Below are 18,600 nucleotides of genomic sequence, written 5' to 3'. Positions count from 1 at the left end.
CCCATAGGGTACCAATCATTAGTGTTTTTAACCAAAAGATCTCCAACCACATTGCTATGCTTGAGAGCTTGGAAAGCCAAACTCAGGCTAAATCTACATAGGCTAAATAATGTATCCTTACCTGATCCCAGTCCTGCTGGAACATATGGCATTCCTTTCATGTTAATGTAAAAATACTGCGTTTTGATGCCTGGTTGTTGTTGTTTTTAATCTCCAGTTTTCTCTGTCATTTTGGGGAAGAACTGAGTTTTTAAAACATGTGGCTTGACCCTCAAATTGGGATCAAGGTGGAATCAGGGGCATGAAGGGTAGGACCAGGTTGGCTGGTGGTCATCTAGACCAGGTGATCACCTACCTCACCTGTTCTTTCCTGTCACCAATGTAGCTCCCTTGTTTGTATCAGTACCCAGAAAAGGCGCTCTTGCCTCTCTCTTTTGGATTTGGTGTTTATATGCACACACTCATAGGTTGCTATTTCGCCACCCCCTCACCGCCATGGGTTTCACTTTACAGAAGCACAGTAGATAATCAAAAAGAATGGAAAGCAAAGGCTATTTGCTTAAGCACATTTGTTCTGAGATTTTTTTAAAAACTTCGCAGTTGCTGCAATCATGTGACCAGACATAAATTGATACAGCAAACAAATAAACACAGTACAGATATAAACACCCACATGCAGTGATCTGGCTACATTTTAGGGGTACTTTCGGGAGGGGGGTCCATGTGGCTTTCCAAATTGGTGTCAGTTTGGATTAAACCAGGTGTATGTAGCAATAAAGGGGTCAAACCAGGGCATACAGCCCTTGTGTAGATTCCATCTCAGTCAGAGGAGACAATTGTAGTGTAGATGAACCACTGGCCTTATTTTGTAAAAAGCTCATCCGGTACATCCCTGTCTATTTTAAAGTGTGTACGTTAGACAGCATTTAACAAATGTATACAGAAATAGTTGAATAGATAATTTGTGAAATAGATGAGCAGAACACTCTTCCAAAAACACCAAGTATTTTAGTTCCTTATTTGGAATGCCTCAGTTGGACATGATGCTTAAAAAGTTTATATATTTTTTTTCTTTCCAACAAAGTATAGCTAACAATGCAGAAATTATAGTGGCATTAACCCCTGCCTCTAGTATTCACACAGACATGCAAAGAAATAGTACTTCTGTTTAGCACAGAAATAGCAGAAATAGATATTTGTGGAACCTCATAAGCCTTTCCCCCGCAGACACAGTGGATATCCTGTGAGCCATCCAGTACTGTATTTTACAGTTTATTGAGGCAGATAAGAAATACTGTCTTAAAATGATTGCACATGCCTCAGTATGAGTGGCAGAAACAAGCTGCGGTGAGTCATTCTTTCAGTGCTGAAATTGCCACTATCCAGGGGGAGAGGATTTGCTTTGAACAAAACATGTTTCAGCCAACACAGAGAGCTAACATTAGAGAGTTATTAATCAGAGCAGTCAGCCTGAAAGTAGATTTAATTTAAGGATTATGGGGAGAAGGCAACTGGCATTGGACTCTGAAACAACAAAGATTGGGGAAGGGAATTAGGTTGAACTGCGGGTTTTAGAAATTCTTTCAAATTTCACCTGGGAATAATTTACTCTAAATTTCAATTAATTGTTCCCTACTTATATACTTTGGTGTCATCTTAAAGACGCATCAGCATGGTAGCTATAAACTGGAAGAGAGACATATTTTGTATTTAAAAAGCAATATGAAATTTTGATGAACTCCATATGTAAAATCACGAGTGGGGAACTTGTTTCTGCTGAAGGCTGTATTCCCTCAGGGGTAATCTGTCTGGGGATGTAATGTGGTTGTTGTTGTGTGCCTTCAAGTCATTCCAACTTATTGCAGACAAGCAAACCTATCAATGGATTTTCTTGGCAGAATTTGTTCAGAGGAAGTCTGTTCTTACCTTCCTTGGAGGCACAGAGAGTGTGACTTGCCCAATATCAGCCACTGGGGTTTTGTGGCTGAGCACGGATTCAAACCCTAGTCTCCAGAGCCATAGTTGAACACTCAAACTACTACACCATGCTTGCTCTCCTGGAGAGATTTCACCTTTCTCTTTCCCAAAGGATACAATCTGCTGAACAATCAACAGCTTCTGTGAAAATTCTCACCTTCGGTGCACTAACTTGATGCCAAGCTTTTTGTGGAGGTTTTTCTGGGTTATGCAGTAATACTTCTGAGTAGAACTATTGTCTTTCCTGAAGCAAAATGGATACATACAGAACCACTTAAGCACTCAATGATTGCTCATATTTATTTGTTTGTTTTTGTTTTTTACACCCCATAAACTGGGGTGTTCAGCACTTACAATTTTTAAAAGTTTGTGTAACAAGACAGTGGCAATGGTAGCTCAGATATGCAGTTTACACAATTTGTGTAATTTAGGCAATTTAGGCAAAAATCATTCACAGAGCCACAATTGAAACATTCTAGAGCTGAATACTTTTGACAGGAGCTTCCCTCTTTCTTCATCCCACCTTAGTAAGCATGGTAATTTCTCTCAGTTCCTTTTCATTCCCTGCATGGGCAGCTTTGATAGGAACATTATTTGTCTTCATCATTCACTAGCTCAGTGATTGTTAACAAATAGAGAGTTTATCATTTTATTTTCTTGCCTGTTCATTTGTTTATATTTGATGTTTTTTTCATTGAAGGAGTTTTGTTTTTATTCTCTTTATGGTCATTGGCCTAAAGAATTTTATGGACTTTTAAGGCACTGTTTACATGGGGCACCTCCTGTGGGAAAAATAGCCTTATCAGATACACATTTTGAGTGACTTCTTTGTCTTGTGGAATCCATCTGCCAAGTCCTATTCCATCTGCCCAGGATTCACCAAACAAGATCTTTGTGACTGTCAGTTTAACTTGTATTTAGTGGCATGAAAAGAGGCTTTGAGTGAGGCTGATTCAACAGCTAATAATTATGTCCTGGACACACTAGTATCAGTTTGAAAGAGCAGCTCACTCACTTAAAACTTGCTCTTGCCAATTCAACAAACAATGATGGTTAATGACTCTTCCTCAACTACTTCTGGCCTAGTAGCATTGCTAATGACCACTTTGGTTCAGTATTGGTATCCTCTTTAAGGGTGGCAGGTGCCCAGGTGAATGCACATACAGTCAGCAGTAACTGGCAGAGGAAAATCAGCCCGGTCCCAGGATTTACACAGGATTACAGTTGGAAGCAGAAGCATGGTCAGAGCACTCTGAGGTCCACATGGGAAAAGCAGTACTGAGCAGAGTACAAAGCAAGAAGAGAGTTTCTAGATCAGTCTGAGATACATTCTGAAGGTCAGAGATCCACAAAGCAAGAGATTTCAAACAATGGGACAAGGAAGTGCTGGAGCAACAAGGTATTGGGGCTGTTTGTCTGCAGCAAGAGAACGGTCTGGGCTGATCTAATTTATTACCAGGCTAGCTGGCTTCATTCCCTCAGTATCCTGTATTTAAAGCAGAGTATGGTATTTCCTGCCTTTTGCTCATGGTATTTTAATTGACTGTGCTCTCTAGGTTAAAATGCCTCTGTATTCTCCTGATCTGCAGCTACTGCCCAGGACGGATTAGGCTCTGTTTCTGTCAGTGCCATGATAGTGCCATCCTCCTCTGGCTCCATCTGGGGTCTGTTATCTTGACACTCCTCCTTTTTTCAAGAAGGACTCTTCAGGGTAGTCAGTGATAGTCAGTATCAATTTTGAGAGCCTCTTCAGTCCTGAATATCTCATCTTCCTCAATCCATACCCATCAATCTAGGTCAACACTGATGACTTCAGGGAAGATGTTAGAAGAAAGACCAGCTAACAAGCACTATAAGCATTCTAGCCAAAAGGAGCCTGGTGAGGCATCTCAGATTTTTAAAAGGGTAAAAATGGACAAGTCATCAAAGATAAAGAACAAGCCTTATAAGTCAACTGTATGTCTGCTTTGGCTCAACATTAACAACTTTGATAATGGTTTCCATGCCAACAATTTAAGTCCCATTGGTCTCATCTACGAAACAACTAGAAGAGTCGATTCAAAAGCCAGCATCACCTCCACCAGTTCCATATGAAGGTTATTCTTAAGCGTCTTCTGTTTCCTGAAGGTGAGATTCAAGATTGCTGAATAAGACTCCCCATGCATAATTATTAATCATCCCCCTAGAGAGGGTTCTGTCTCCTGTGAAATTTATCACCATGGATCTGAAATCAAGATCAACATGTTACTCCACATGATGCATATACTCATATCCATAGGTCTTTCCCCCACTGATTATAGCCACCAATATTCTTACTATTGCTGCATAGGTGTTTCTAGGAACAGGTTTCCATATTCATTTTTTTTCTGAGTGTAAGTAAGAGTCAAAGCAGTATATAGGACACAGTTGGTGACATCACTCTTGGCATTCCTACTCCTGATCACCATCAATTAGATGTGACAGGTCTCTAAGAATAGGTCTCCCAGAAGAACAGGTTGGTCTCCTGTTTCTCTGCCAAGTAGAGGCTATGGGTTACAATACACTTACTGTCACCACAGCTCACCAAAACTGCCTCCCATTGCTTATTGTGAGTCCCAAGACTGACAGCCTACTCCATCTACTATCTCATGCCCACCTCCAGACTGGTCATTAGAGTTCAAACTTCAGTGTTGACCTTGGCATTGACTGAAGCTCCATTCTTACCTTGTTGTGTACAGTTCCTATATTTCCTATTGTCCCTGGTACTGTTTCATCTGTTTCCACTTTGGTACTACATCTGTTCAGTCATCAGTACCACTACCTACAGCTTCTACAGCTCCATGTCTCTGTACACTACTATCATTGTCTCATCCATCAGAACAAAGACAGTCAACAATATCTTCATTGAAACATCTCAAGACACACTTCAGGGCACTTTGGTAAAAATGGTTCTACCTTTACTAAGCATAAGGAAAAGCTAATCATTAATTCACCATCATCAGATGCCTCTGACTCTTCCTCCTCTTCATTGTTATTTTCACTACTGACACCATTCTCCACTGTGTAGGGGGAAAATACAACTCTGAGGAGTTATTCAAACTTTTTTTAGGCGGCTATCCAGATAATCTCACTCATCTATTCAGGTTTTGTTGTTCATACTATTTTTTTTATTGGAACGGCATCTATGAGCATCTCTGTGAGTTCTGTTGCTCAGAAATGTCAGCACTCAAATAAAGATGGAATTGATAATGTAGATGTATTCAAAACATGCTAAAGGCATGTAGAGATTTGTCCCAATTTATTCTTGGTCTATTTGCATCAGTTATTCACACAGCCAACAATGTGAATCTTTAGGGAAACTTGGAGAACCTCCTGAGATCAATTATCCTTAAATCGGGTTTTTGGCAGCCCCCCTCTCCCCAAAAAACTTACTTAGGTGTATTCAAAATGTGAACAACAAAGATTCAGTTCCAAAGTGGATTCCATGCCCCCTACATCCAGATAAATTGAGAACTTATACATGGTTCAATACTGGATTTTTATTCCAACACCCAGCACCAAATTCTGTCACTTTCAAGATATCTCAAATATTGCCTACATTTATGCAAACCTGTTGTCACAAATGGAATGAATGTTACATATAGTTTGTCCCAGAAGAGCTACTGTTTCCATATTCTTGAATTTAGGAGAAAACAGCATTTGTTGGCTGGATGGTGCCAAAAAACACCTATCCATTTAACTGCAATAGATAGCTGAATGGACAGTGGACACTGTTATACTCACTTAGCAGCTAGTCAGGTTTTCCACACACCCCACACCCCAAATTTGCATATCATGGAAAGAAGTGCAAAAAAAGCAATAAACAAAAGCTATTTTGCTTTTGTTTGGAATGGCTGACTTTTAAATAAATTTATATTCAGTAACAAGTACAATACAAGTAACCCTGAGAAATAAATTAGCATGTTTTTGCCTCATTGATTTAAAATTAACTAAGCAAATAATCAACTAAAATCATTGTTCATTAATCTATCAGTTAAAGATTGTAATCCATACAGTTTCTCTGCATATATTAAGCAAAATCTTGTTTCTCTAGTATGACGACCTAAATAGGTTTTGTTAGCTTTTAAACAATAATTTATCTAGTTGTGCTATGACAGAACAGTTTAAACACACACACACCTACTTGAACATATAGAATCCATCACTTACAGTCTGGCTTTCACAGTCATTTCGAAGACATGCATGTAAATATTTTTTAAAAAGAAGATTTCAGGTACTCTGTGTCCTTTTTACTTTTTACTATCTAGTTTCTGATGGAGCACTCTTAAGTCAGGAAATAACAGAAGTCTGCCAGTAACTTTTAAAATATTATTTTAACCTGCATACTATTAATTAATGCAACATCTTTCCCACTGGCTCTGTATTTGGAATTTTGATAAAGAAAATTATTTAAGGTCCATTGATGAAGAGATACCACCAAGAGCATTTCCATTATCACAACGACATTTTAGAATTTCCTAATCTGTGGGCTTCATTTTATCCCCTTGCTGCTGGTTTTTCATGGCAAATAAATATTGTTTTATGCTGGAAGACTTTGGGCTCTCTCTGAACTACTGTACCAAATACTGGAGTATAATATGGTATTTGTTTAGTTATACTCTGCCTTTTCTCCAAAGTTGGGACTTAGAATGGCTTTCAGAATAAAAGGTGATTCAACTATCTGTAGAATTAAAAGCCATTTAAAGCATATTCATTAACACTGGAAAAGATTTTTTAAAAAGTGCAGCACACTAACAAGACCCCTTTCCTTGTAAAACATTTAGTGCACAAAGGGCCAGAGCAGACAGACAGGGAAAAAGAGGCTTGATTTTTTAACGCTTTCACGGCCACCATCCATAGTTTTCTGTGGGTTTTCATGGCTATGTGGCTGCATTCTGGAAGAATTTATTCCTGACGTTTTGCCTGCATCTATGGCTGGCATCTTCGGAGGGTGGGGTATATACATATACTTGTGTGAGCCTTGGTTGGAAGGAAGTGATTTACATGTTAATCCCTGTGTTGGCCTGTTGTTAAATAGCAAGGCCTCAGGGTAGGAGGATACGTATTGTGAATGTGTGTCTATTTAACTAGCAATCCATTGTCTGCAGGGAAGCCCCCTGACCTTGGGTGGTTTTCATCTGCATTTATTGAGTCTTGATTTTGGAGTTTTTCAAGACTGGTAGCCAAACTTTGGGGCTCTTCAGACCACCCCTAAGGGACAGCCTGGAGGCATCTCCATTTTGCTGGATCGGGGCTGTGGCAACTGCACGCTGTTGCCTTGATCTGGCCTTTCCAGGGTACAAAAAGGAGCTGCAAAAAGTGGCTCCTTTTTGCATCCTAGAAAGGGTGAAATAGCTACGGCGCTGCTACTATATGGAACTCCTTTGGTGCTGCGTTGTGCAGATGCAATACTGGAGGAGCACCGTGATGCCTTGTGCCGTATGGTGTGTCATGGCACCCTAGGTGGAGCCGGGGCATGTGTCATGTGGATGTGACACCCCAACTCCGCCCCCAAGCTGGCCTTAATGGCCGGTCTGAAGAGCTCCTTTATTTACTTTCAGCAGTTCTTCTTTCCTGTTGAAGTTGTGCAGGTGTTTGTGGATTTCAATGGCCTCCTTGTGTATCCTGACCTGGTAGTTGTCGGCATGGTCCAGAATTTCAGTGTTTTCAAATAGCATTCTATGCCCAGGTTGGTTTATGATGTGTTCTGCTACTGCCAATTTTTCTGGCTGGCTCAGTCTGCAGTGTCTATTGTGTTCTTTGATTTGTGTTTGGACATTGCGTTTATGTTGGGAACAATGTCCCTTTAAGACAGTATAAAATAGTTTGTATGGCTGAAAATGAGAAATGACACCAGGTTTCAACCCTTAGTCATTACCACTTTATATAAGTGCTCTAAAACCCAGGGCAGGTATGGGTTGAAGTGAGTTGGAGAGTTTGTATATAACTTTACATATTAAAACAAGTGATAAAAGCCTCCAAGGACTTTTGGACAAATCCAGCTGTGTCTCTAGGTTGGTCATTGCAATATTGCCAAATACTACAGTGTGCCCGTGTCATATGCAGGCGCATTATATGCTGAAGAAGTTGTGGCGCATGCCAGAAGAAACAATGGCGTGTGTGTTTGTGGCACGTGCATGCCACTGCCACCCCACACCTCTGCGAGCACTTGTAATGGGGCTTGAGCATACATACATTTTCTTTTATGCAGGGGATAGTAAAAGAAGGACGCACTGTACTGAGTTTGTGCTTCTGCACTCTGCTGTGTAAATCGCTACTGTTGAGGTCAAGCACCTCAGACAGTGCTGATAAATGGCTTCTCTAGTGGGCCTAGTTTTTGTCACTTCATGCCTGCAGGATATAGAAGAGAGCCAACAGTTTAGTGGTCCCTATGTAGACCTACCTTCACCTGCACAATATGCGTTAAACTCCTGGAGCAGGAGAACGTCTGTCCTGTCCCTCGGTGAGTGCAGCATTTGCTGGATTTTCTTGATTGGTCTGTAGATCACTTGGAGGTTGTGTTTCCTCATCTGTTTACCTATTCTGCCCATGACTCCTTTGATGTATGGTAAAAATACTTTCTTTTGGGTAGTTATTTGTCTTTGCTCCTATGTTTTTTTCTGGATCTGGCAGCTCTTCTGATGTCTGGAGTAACTGTTAGCCCGTAGAGCCCAATTTAGGTGCTTCAGTTCATTAGCCTGGGCCTGGGAAGTTCCTTTTCCATATTTCCACCAAATGTATCTGTGAGAGGGCTGGAATGGAGAGAAGGGCCTCCCCTGAAGGTCGCAAAGGTTTGAGAGATTTGTTTGGAAAGGTACAGCCTTCATCTAGCCTGAACCTGAGTGGTATAAAGCTGTATAGGTCGCAAGAAGCACCTGCATAGGTCACAACAAATACTTCATATTGTGCCCAAAACCAGACTGGTAACTAGTGGAACTATGTTAACAAAGGGAGTCATGTGCTCCCTGTAATCAGCCCTAGTTAACAGTCTAGCTATAAGTGTTTGGACCAGCTGAAGTTTCTAAACATGTCTCAAAGGTGGTCCCATGTTGAGCACATTACAGTAATCCAAGGACAGACCTAAGGCATGCATCACTCTAGCCAGATCAGACATATCCACTGTGGAAGTGTGCTCTTCATTATCATGGAAACTGGAGTATATTCTGCATTGAAACCAGGAGTACCTCCAAACTGTAAGCCCGAGTCTTCAGGGGTTGTAAAACCATGGAAACCCTAGGCACTCTTTACTTTGTTCAGCTTAAGTTTTAATTTGTTTGACATCATTTTGGAGCATAGCAGACATGGGTTTAAAACTAAAACAGCTTCCTTTTTTTGCTGCTGTTTCTATTGTGCTTTTACTGTGCTTTTTTAAAAAGTTACATTTGATGTATTCGTTTTATATGTACCTTCTACTGGAATTTTAAATACAAGTATTACAAGTTGCTGGAGATCATGTTCTGACCAGAAATATACAAATTTCAGCCATGTCACTAAGAGTAGTTGCACTTTTCCTGATTACTTTCACTACATATTCATGTGAGTAATGATGAAATGTCTTTGATTTTGTAGAAAATTTAGATGCTTTATAAAATTCTTATTAAGATGCAAACCAAAGTTTCGCTTCTGTTTATTTTATTCCAGAGTTTTCTTACACCAAGAAGAGGAAAGAATCCTACAATTTAAATCAATTAATCTTACTCTAATGGGTTGGGTTTTTTTTGGGGGGGTTACAATAAAGGGAAAGATCTCTACAATAAAGTTCTGCAGAATTCCTTTCTCTTCAATTAATCTTAGTTTAGAGTTTTCTTATCTTAAAAAGGGAATGAAATTCTGCAGCATTCAGAAAAACAAAGCGACACTTTTGCCCATTTAATAACAAAAAGACAACTATTTCTTGGTACTTATTAATTTCCAGAGCTGAGCTAGATACCAGAGCCTAGGAAGAGCCTATTCTGTTTTGATAAAATGTGAAAATTGTGCATACATGTACAGCATAGACATCATTTCAGATGAGATGTGCAAGCATGATCCTTTCTGTATATTATGCCAGGAGCATGAAAAGAGATGTCTGAGTAATTCACTGCAGTGTATTAAGTGAAGAAGTCCTACATCTAGAATGAAAATTGTCTCCATTCTTAGGGACTTTTTAAAGGTTCAGTAATGGTTAGTACTTGGATGGGAGATCGGCAAAGAATCCCAAGGGCTGTAGGCTATATTTCAGAGTAAGGAACAGAAAAAAAAACACCTACCTCTGAGTATTGCCTGACTATGAAATTCATGGGATCGCCATAAGTCAGCAAGTGACTTGAGGGCATATACACCATTGCAGCAGAGTTCTGGGGTGATAGCACAGAAAATATGGTGTTAATACTAACAAAAAAGCATTGATGATCTAGAGATTTCATTACAGTAGACACTGCTTTCATTGGTGAAACTGTCACTCCGTACTAGATACACATGAATGAGTTACAGTCATATTTACTATCCAAGAAGACTGTTTGGGATATTAAATATCCCTGCTTGGGATGATAAATATATATTATTATTATTTACCTGCTATGGCTCCTGTAACTGAAATTACATATTTCTGTAGAATTTCTTGGCATCTAGCTGCAGTTGAACTTTTAGCTGGTGTTTTTATTATTAACTTATAAATATTTTCCGGTGCCCTGTGCCATGATGTGAGTTCCATTTTTTGTTTCCATGGTTTTCATTGTTTCTGTTTCACTTCCAATTCTTCTCCATTCAGTGGACAGTCTTCAAGTAAATTTTGATACTGTGGCATCTTAAGGCATCTTAGTATTGTGCTTTAGGGTATCAGTAGTTTTAATTTTTACTCATAAATATCTATCTACAAATATACAGGACAATGTCACATTTTAACTGTGGGCAGCTCTGCATAACTAAATCTTGTTATTTATTTTTGTCAGATCAGAGTGGATGGGTGGGTGCATGGTACTTAATTTTAAGTTATTGCTTTGCAGAAGGATATTCAGTAAGGTAAAATAGGTTTCTCAAGAGTTTGCTTTCATAAATGTCTAATGTGATTTCTGATCTGAGTATTCATATTCAGTAACTTTTGTTTTGTTTTGCATTTCATTTTACAGACAGACCTCCACAGAAAACCTGAGGACCGCATTACTGACTTTTTTTAAAACAAAAACAAAAATCGTATTAATTATCTTCATGGATACAAGCAAAGAGACAATGGTACTCCAGCCATCTGTTTAAGCTTCTTGAAGAAAAAAGTCTGCAGTGGAAGCATCATGAAAAGTAATGTATCTTCAGCAGATGGTCAGAGATTTTTAATGTTGTTGCTTGTAATCTGTACTTTGACATCAAACTCCTTCTTTACTGTGAAAATGTGTATATTTTGTTAGTATTTACATTTTGAGGAGCATGGAGAATGAACACCTCTCAGGATGGTAAACCTCTATGGGCTCAGCTGGACTGCCTCTAAAATATCACAAGTTTCCAATTTTTATTTGATTTGAATGCAGCTAAATATTCATAGGTTTTCATCTAGTTCTTTCTTGAAATATGCCACGTTTCCCTCCGTCTCTTGTTTCCTTTGTCCTCCCACGTGTCAGATTTTCACTAGTTTCCACTAAGCCTTTTGTTAACTTCAGGAGTTATGATCAAAATACTAAAATCCTTTAGGAATATGGTACTAGTTAACCATTGAGATCATTGTATTTTCAGTGTTAACATTCCCCTTCCCTTGCTTGATCTCTGTCGAATCTGTAGTCTACAAAAGTGGTGTTTACTTGGAGGTCATCTTTGCTGGGTCTTGCACGGTAGAAATGCAGAGGTAAATAACCAATATATTTCTGAAAATACTGGTTTAATAGAAACCAACCTGGGAAGTGGAAATAAAAAGTCTGGTAATGCTGGCAGCTCCCAGGAAATGAGAGGATGAAAAAACATTGTATGGAACTCCAAAATAAAATCATTATCCTAAGTAACTGTTATGTATAACACATTTACTGTGGGCATAATGGGGGAGAGACACCATTACTTTTGTCATGTAGTGCTTGTTACAGCAAAAAGTGGTGGAGGGGAATTTTTTGAAATCTCCCCCCTCCCCCCGCAACTCCTATTTTAGGCCATTTTCTTTTAAATTGATTTTTTTAAAAAACCCAAAAAGTAACAAAGAATGTAACATAAGAAAGCAATCCACTAATGTTTTGCTTTTGCAACATTAATGCCAATTAGATACTTTTGGCAGTTTTGCAACTGACAATTACATTTTACTAGGGAAAGAGAAGAGCTCCTTTGAATTTTCATTAAAATTAAATTATAAGGATAAGATTTTTTTTTAGAGGGAGAAATACTGGCTTTCTGTGTCATGTGTTTGTTCCCTTCTCCCTAATTCCCTCTATATAGGAATTTATCGCATGGGGCTTTAATCCCACGCTAGGCACAGGATGTAAATGCACAGGGAAGGATATATCCATCCCTGTGTGTTTACATCCTGCGCTAGGCACAATAAACTCCATAGTCTTTTCTTTCTTTGTTTTTCTGGGAAACAGTGTTCTTGCAGTTCCATTCATTTTGCTCATATATAGACTATAAATCTACAGACTAACTAGCATTACTGCAGCTACTTTGATTTGTTTTATATGACTACACTTAGTGAAACAAAGTTTGCAATTCTGATGTGCATAAGTTTTAGGTCTTTCACCTGGAGATTTGTGAAGTCATTTTTCAAGTTGATGTTGGAATAACTGTGACATTAATAATAACACAAGACATAAGGCAGAGTTACAGCACATTTGCATCATGCTATGTGGCACAAAGTAATGACTCACAGCCAACCTTCTATATAAGTGGACGAAAAGACTGGTCACATGTGGGTAGTTGTGGGTTAGCTTGGAGAGTTGTTTGGAGCAGATGTCGGAGTAGTTGGTTGGAAGTTGATGGAGAAGAGTGTGTATATAAATATTGCATTATATTGTACACATTGCAACTGAAGAAAAAGCCTCCATAACTTTGGATGAATCAACTATGGCTGTTAGTGTTTCTTTTGGGTGTGAAAAGTGGTCAGTGCATTGCCAGTATCAATATCTGGGTGTTTTTGTTTTTGGACTCTGCTGTGTTATTGTTTGGATGCATCTGGGGGATGGATCTCCCGACTGCTCTGGTGGTTGGCTTTCCCTTCACCAACAGTTGAGTCTCCCACATCTGAAATTTTTGGGACCAGAAGTGTTTTGGATTTTGGAATACTTTCAGATTCTGGAATATTTGCATATTCTGTATCCCATATTTGCTTATTCGATGAGCTATTCTTGAAGCTAAGACCCAAATCTAAAGATTAAACACTGAGCCATCAGTGTTGAAGTTGGGAGTATTTTGGATTTCTGAATTTTGGATAAGGGATAATGCCCTGCACATCTTGATTAAACAGATAGGTTTAGTGGGCATCAATAATAATCTTTTAAAAAATGTTTTCAGATTCACGAACGGATCAGGCTTAATTCTGGGCACAAGTTAAACATCCTAGTTGATTTGAAGTGATTATACTAAATACAATATTAGTCCCTATATTGGAAAAAAGGCCGGCTATAAGAAAATAAACTAATAATAAAAATAATAATAGTCCCAATCAGAGCAGACCCATTAAATAAACAAAAAAATCACTCCAGGTCTGTTCTGGGTATATGCTAGCTGGGGCTAATATTTAGATTTATTCTACAGAGAAGTAAGCATAGAAGTAGTTAGACAACTTTTCTTTGGTTCTGAGGCAGGTTTTTACATATCATCCAGATATTATTCCGCATAGAAAAAGCAGTAGCTGTCAATGTATACCATTCCAGGTGAAGTGGCGAGGTTTGCTTAGCAAGGACTAGTTTTAGTAATGGATGCTAGCCCTACCATATGCTGCCATGGAAGGGTGTGGGGGACCTAGGACTGCCACTTGCAAGTTTCTAGCTTCTAAGGGATATTCTGGAGGGGGTTATGTTTACGTATTCAGAAATAGTGGGAAGTGACATATTCCAAAAGAGTTTATCTAGTTTTGAGTCCCCCTCCACACAAACACATTCCAATTTATGTCAGTCATTACTTTATATAAAAGAGTAGGTTTGACTTTTAGTAACTTATAGTAGAGCAGCTCTAGTGCTCTTGCAATAGTTGAAAAGGAATATTTAAAGAATATATTTTCAATATTTTATTTAGTTACTGTTTTTGTTGTTGTTGTTAACCACCTTCAAGTTGATCTCAGCTCGTGGCGACCCCGAAGATGAGATATCTCCAAGGCTCCCTGTCCTTCACGGCTCTGCCCAACTTCTGCAAACTTTAACAGAGACCATCCATCTATCATGCACCTTACTCTCTTTCTACTTCTCTCCACCTTCCCTAGCATTATTTTCTTTTCCATTGAGTCATGCCTTTTCATGGTGTGGCCAAAGTATGACAGCTTCCGTTTCATCATCTTGGCTTCCACAGACAGTTCAGTCTTGATCTGTTCAAAGACCCATTTGTTTGTCTTTTTGGCTGCCCATGGTGTCTTCAGCACTCTTCTCCAGCACCACTTCTCAAATGGTTTGATTTTTTTTTCTTATCCACTTTCTTAATTGTCCAGTTCTTACATCCATACATGGTAAGAGGGAATTGTGTAATTTCTATTGTTGCACAACCACAACAAAAATAGTGAAGAAGTCTCTAGTAAATGAAACTGAAATGATATGAGAAAAACACTTGTATATTTTATTTGCTGGCAATTTTGAAAAGGACATGATCATGCATAGATGATACCTTTATGTTTTTCCAGGTGTGTGTTTAGAGCATATGAGTGTTTGGAATATTCATGGAATATTTAGCATGCTTCACTACACAGTAAACAAACAAAAGGTAATCCCAAACACATCTTGCTTTTAAAGTAGCATGTCAGAAGTTTTATTAATTAAGTAACTTTAAATAATTAAACATCCTGGCCTCTTGTGACCTGTTTTACAATGGCTCAGTATTTATTATGAGCTCCATACTACTACCCAACTATACCTCCTCTTGAATATATTATCTCAGTTAAGGATTCTGATTAGCCCTGGATAAATGTTCACTGCCAATAATTCATATTCTTTTCTAAATGAAAGGCAAAAGATTTACCCTTTTTTGCAGTATAGTGCTTTAAAACTTGTGCAACCTGCAATAAATAATGTACAATGACTTTCTTATAGCATTACTTTGTTTTACATTTAAAATAACTTTAAATGGTTAGATTTTTTTCCTTTAAAAATAGTTACAAAAGCTTTTTAGATCCAGCATACCAGAATATGACACAAAGTATTCTAAAAGAAGAGATTTTCCCTTAGGGTCCCCCCCCCATGTATCCATTTGGCATACCAGCATGAGATATAGAAGTCTCAACAGCACTTTTCTCAGTAAAATCAGGACCATAAAGCGAATGCTGCTTTGTTGCTTGCTACATCGCCTGCAGCATCTTCTTAGAGCGCAAACTATGTAGTGGAGGAGCAGTAAGCATGAATAACATGAGAGAGAAAACATATAAAAAATCTGGGTTGTTTCTAATAAATTTGAATTCCTAGTCATTTAATTCACAGTGATATGGTTCTCTCATATTTTAACAGCATTTATAATATTGGCTATTTCTTTCTAGTACTCACATTTATACACAATAATAACACTGGTATGTTTTTTAAAGCAGTGGTGTGCAGACTGCTGCATGTTAATGAATGGAGAAAGTGTGTGGTGAAATCCAGAAGTCATTCTCATTTTCTTTAATGAAGCCTTTAGAAATCACTCTTATGTGGAACTTCTTCCACATATTTTCTTATTCATGCCCTGTTATTTTGTTTTCCACCTCCCTACTCCCCAGAGCTCAAAGTGCTTGATATCAGGTCATCCAGTTTATCCTCAGGTAATAACTGGCATGAATAAAACCTATTTCCCAGGTTTTTCACCCTATAGATTACATATTAAAATTCAGGAGGATCAATTATAGCTTCATATAATTCTTGCTATGCTGCAGGATCTGTAAGGTTCTAAAGTCCCAAACAACTTTTTACACTTCTGCTTATAAAATTAGATAACCCTAGGCAAAATGATGAGAGTTTCATCAAGGTACACAAAAAGAGTACACATACATTTTGGTATTAAGTATTGGTTTTAAGTATACAATACTTGGGATGTGGTGGCTCAAATAGTTAAGACAGCAATTCTGTTGACTGCATGATCGGCAGGTTGGCAGTTCGAGGCTCGGGTACCACATGATGGGGTGAGCTCCCATCACTAATCCCAGTTTCTACCAACCCTGCAGTTCGAAAGCATGCAAAACCAAGTAGATAAATAGGTACCACTTCTCAGTGGGAAGGTAAACAGTGTTTTGTGCAATCATGCTGGCCATGTGATCACAGAATAGTCTCTGACAACACTGGCTCTTCGGCTTAGTAATGAAGATGAGCACCACCCCCAGTTTTTGGACATGACTTGACAACCTTGTCAATGGGGAATATCTAATTTTTCAATTTAAGTTGATTAGTATTTCAAAGAGTAGGCTGGAATGAAAATGATGAATATTAGGATTAAGATCCAGATAGGTTCAATTCCCTATACATTGGCACAGATGAGAGAGGTCCACTTACCAGAGGCTCTTTTTCAGAGCAGCAGCCTAGACGGAACTGGTGGAGGAATGTACAGTGTACAAAAGGAGACCATTTTCCTTTGGTTATCTAAGTCATCTCAGTAGCACTACTCCTCCACTTTGCATAGACGTTCCTGCCATTGCTATTGAAGCACACGCCACTACATCTCCTCGTACCCTTACATCTCAAGCAGGGAAGAAACATTTTTATGTTTTCCAAATCTACTGCAATATTGTGGGACAGGATAAATAATTTAAATTGAAAATAAAACTACATATTTTAAATGATGTATTGGAATATGTTGCTTTTTAACATTTTGGGGTGTTGGGCACCAAAGGTTGTTCTTTGTTTCTCCAGTTTTGAAAATGGTAGCATTAAATTATTTTCAATCCAGGCATTTGTAACCTTGGTACTAATTTTTTTTTTAAATCCAGGAATTTACCACCTTTGTTGTAATCCAGGCACTTGCAACCTTTGAAGCATGTTAGATGCATTGCTTCATAAACAAGACACAACCTTCATTTGGATCTAACAGTAAGCTGCAGTTAATCATTACGATAAGGTTATCAAAACACAGCTCTTTCATGACAATCCCCCCCCCCCCCAAAAATAAAAAGTCATTCAGCAGTTTTCAGTTTTCATTCTTTATGTATGACAAAACACCTGCCTTTTCACTGTAGGTGAGTTCAGCCATGGACTGTAACTTCTCAGTGTTGAGAATCTTCTTTTAAGAGTGTTTGTGCAGCATTATGTAATCAACAGAAGCAATTTTTTACTTTGTGCACTGCTTCTGTACTTAGTCCTTGTTCTCTCTCTAGCTTTAGAATGTACTACGTATTTCCCCTGTTTTTCTTCCAAAAGTACAGCAAGGTTAATATATACTTCATTTAATATAGTTCTAGTAAGTAGCAGATGATAACAGCATGTTAAAATTTCTGGAATACCTGTATTTTCTTTGTTATCAGCATGTACAGCATCGATGAAAGATTTCCTTTTTAGTATTTTTATGGAGACTAAAGGAAGGGTTTAAAAACGTGTGACCCTCTTGAAGTGTCATTGCCCTTATTGTCATCTTCAACTACAAATATAGATTGAGAACAATGCAGGTAGAATTTTTTACACTTTCAAAAAACCCAAGAACAAAACCTCAATCCATATAGCTTTGTCTCAGAACTTTGGGCTAGAAATGGGGAAGCAGAAATATTGGGAGTGAAAAGGGAGAATTTCAAAAGTTGCAACAGAATATACTTCCACAGATATTTATAGAATGACACAATTACATCCAGTGCTTAGATCTATCGGTAATCTGAAAGCAAGAATAGCTTCATGAAGATCTCAACACAGAGAGGATCAGTACATGGACTTTGTATTGAAAGCAAACACTGCTCTTCATGCAATGTCTAGAGTCTAAGCCAAGAAGGGATTTTTGCAGCTCATGTTGGTAGAAATCCGACTTACTACAAGCATTGTCTTAGGAGGGTGATTTCATAACCATTGCATATTGATTTGTTTGCAAACATTACTGGTTTTTTCCACTCAATACTTGGCTGACAAAATATATATTTTAATTGCTTTTTTTGGGTTACACGCGTGTTAAAATCACAAAATTTTGTTTTTTTAAAATGCACATCACTGTGTAACTGAGTAATGCAATCTGAAAATGTCACTTTCAATTCTTTTCTCATATGTCTGTACTGGGTTTTGAATTTTGTTCAAATAGTGAGAGGGATCATTAACAAATGTCATTTTTGAAATAAACAATTGACCTTCATAAAAGTAATTAGAATGCCATTTCCATTTTAGTTGAGACTGGTAAGAAGTTTTATAATTGGCTCTCTGTCAGTTAATTGGTTTCCTAATGGGATAAGGCCTTTTCTAGTGCTTGCTGAAAATATATAGCAACAAGTATTTCTGAAGAGCATGGTCATAAAAAGACAAAAATGCTGCAATATATTTATTTACAGTAAGAAATTTCTATCCTGTCCTTCTAGTACCAACTACT

General features: G+C 38.2%; 1 protein-coding gene across 1 annotated transcript in view; it reads left to right on the top strand.

Annotated features, from left to right (window-relative positions):
- The window catches only part of LOC121917297 (disks large-associated protein 1), a 414,174-nt gene that overhangs the window by 82,263 nt on the left and 313,311 nt on the right, over positions 1 to 18,600 (top strand). The window contains exon 2 of the mRNA XM_042443120.1: positions 11,103 to 11,268. The gene's annotated coding sequence lies outside the window, so the exon portion shown is untranslated. The remainder of the gene's footprint in view (positions 1 to 11,102; positions 11,269 to 18,600) is intronic.

The sequence above is a fragment of the Sceloporus undulatus genome, unplaced genomic scaffold (assembly GCF_019175285.1).
Source record: "Sceloporus undulatus isolate JIND9_A2432 ecotype Alabama unplaced genomic scaffold, SceUnd_v1.1 scaffold_14, whole genome shotgun sequence".
NCBI lineage: Eukaryota > Metazoa > Chordata > Lepidosauria > Squamata > Phrynosomatidae > Sceloporus > Sceloporus undulatus.
The sequence above is the reverse complement of the archived record's forward strand: the minus strand, read 5'-3'. Positions and strand labels throughout refer to the sequence as shown.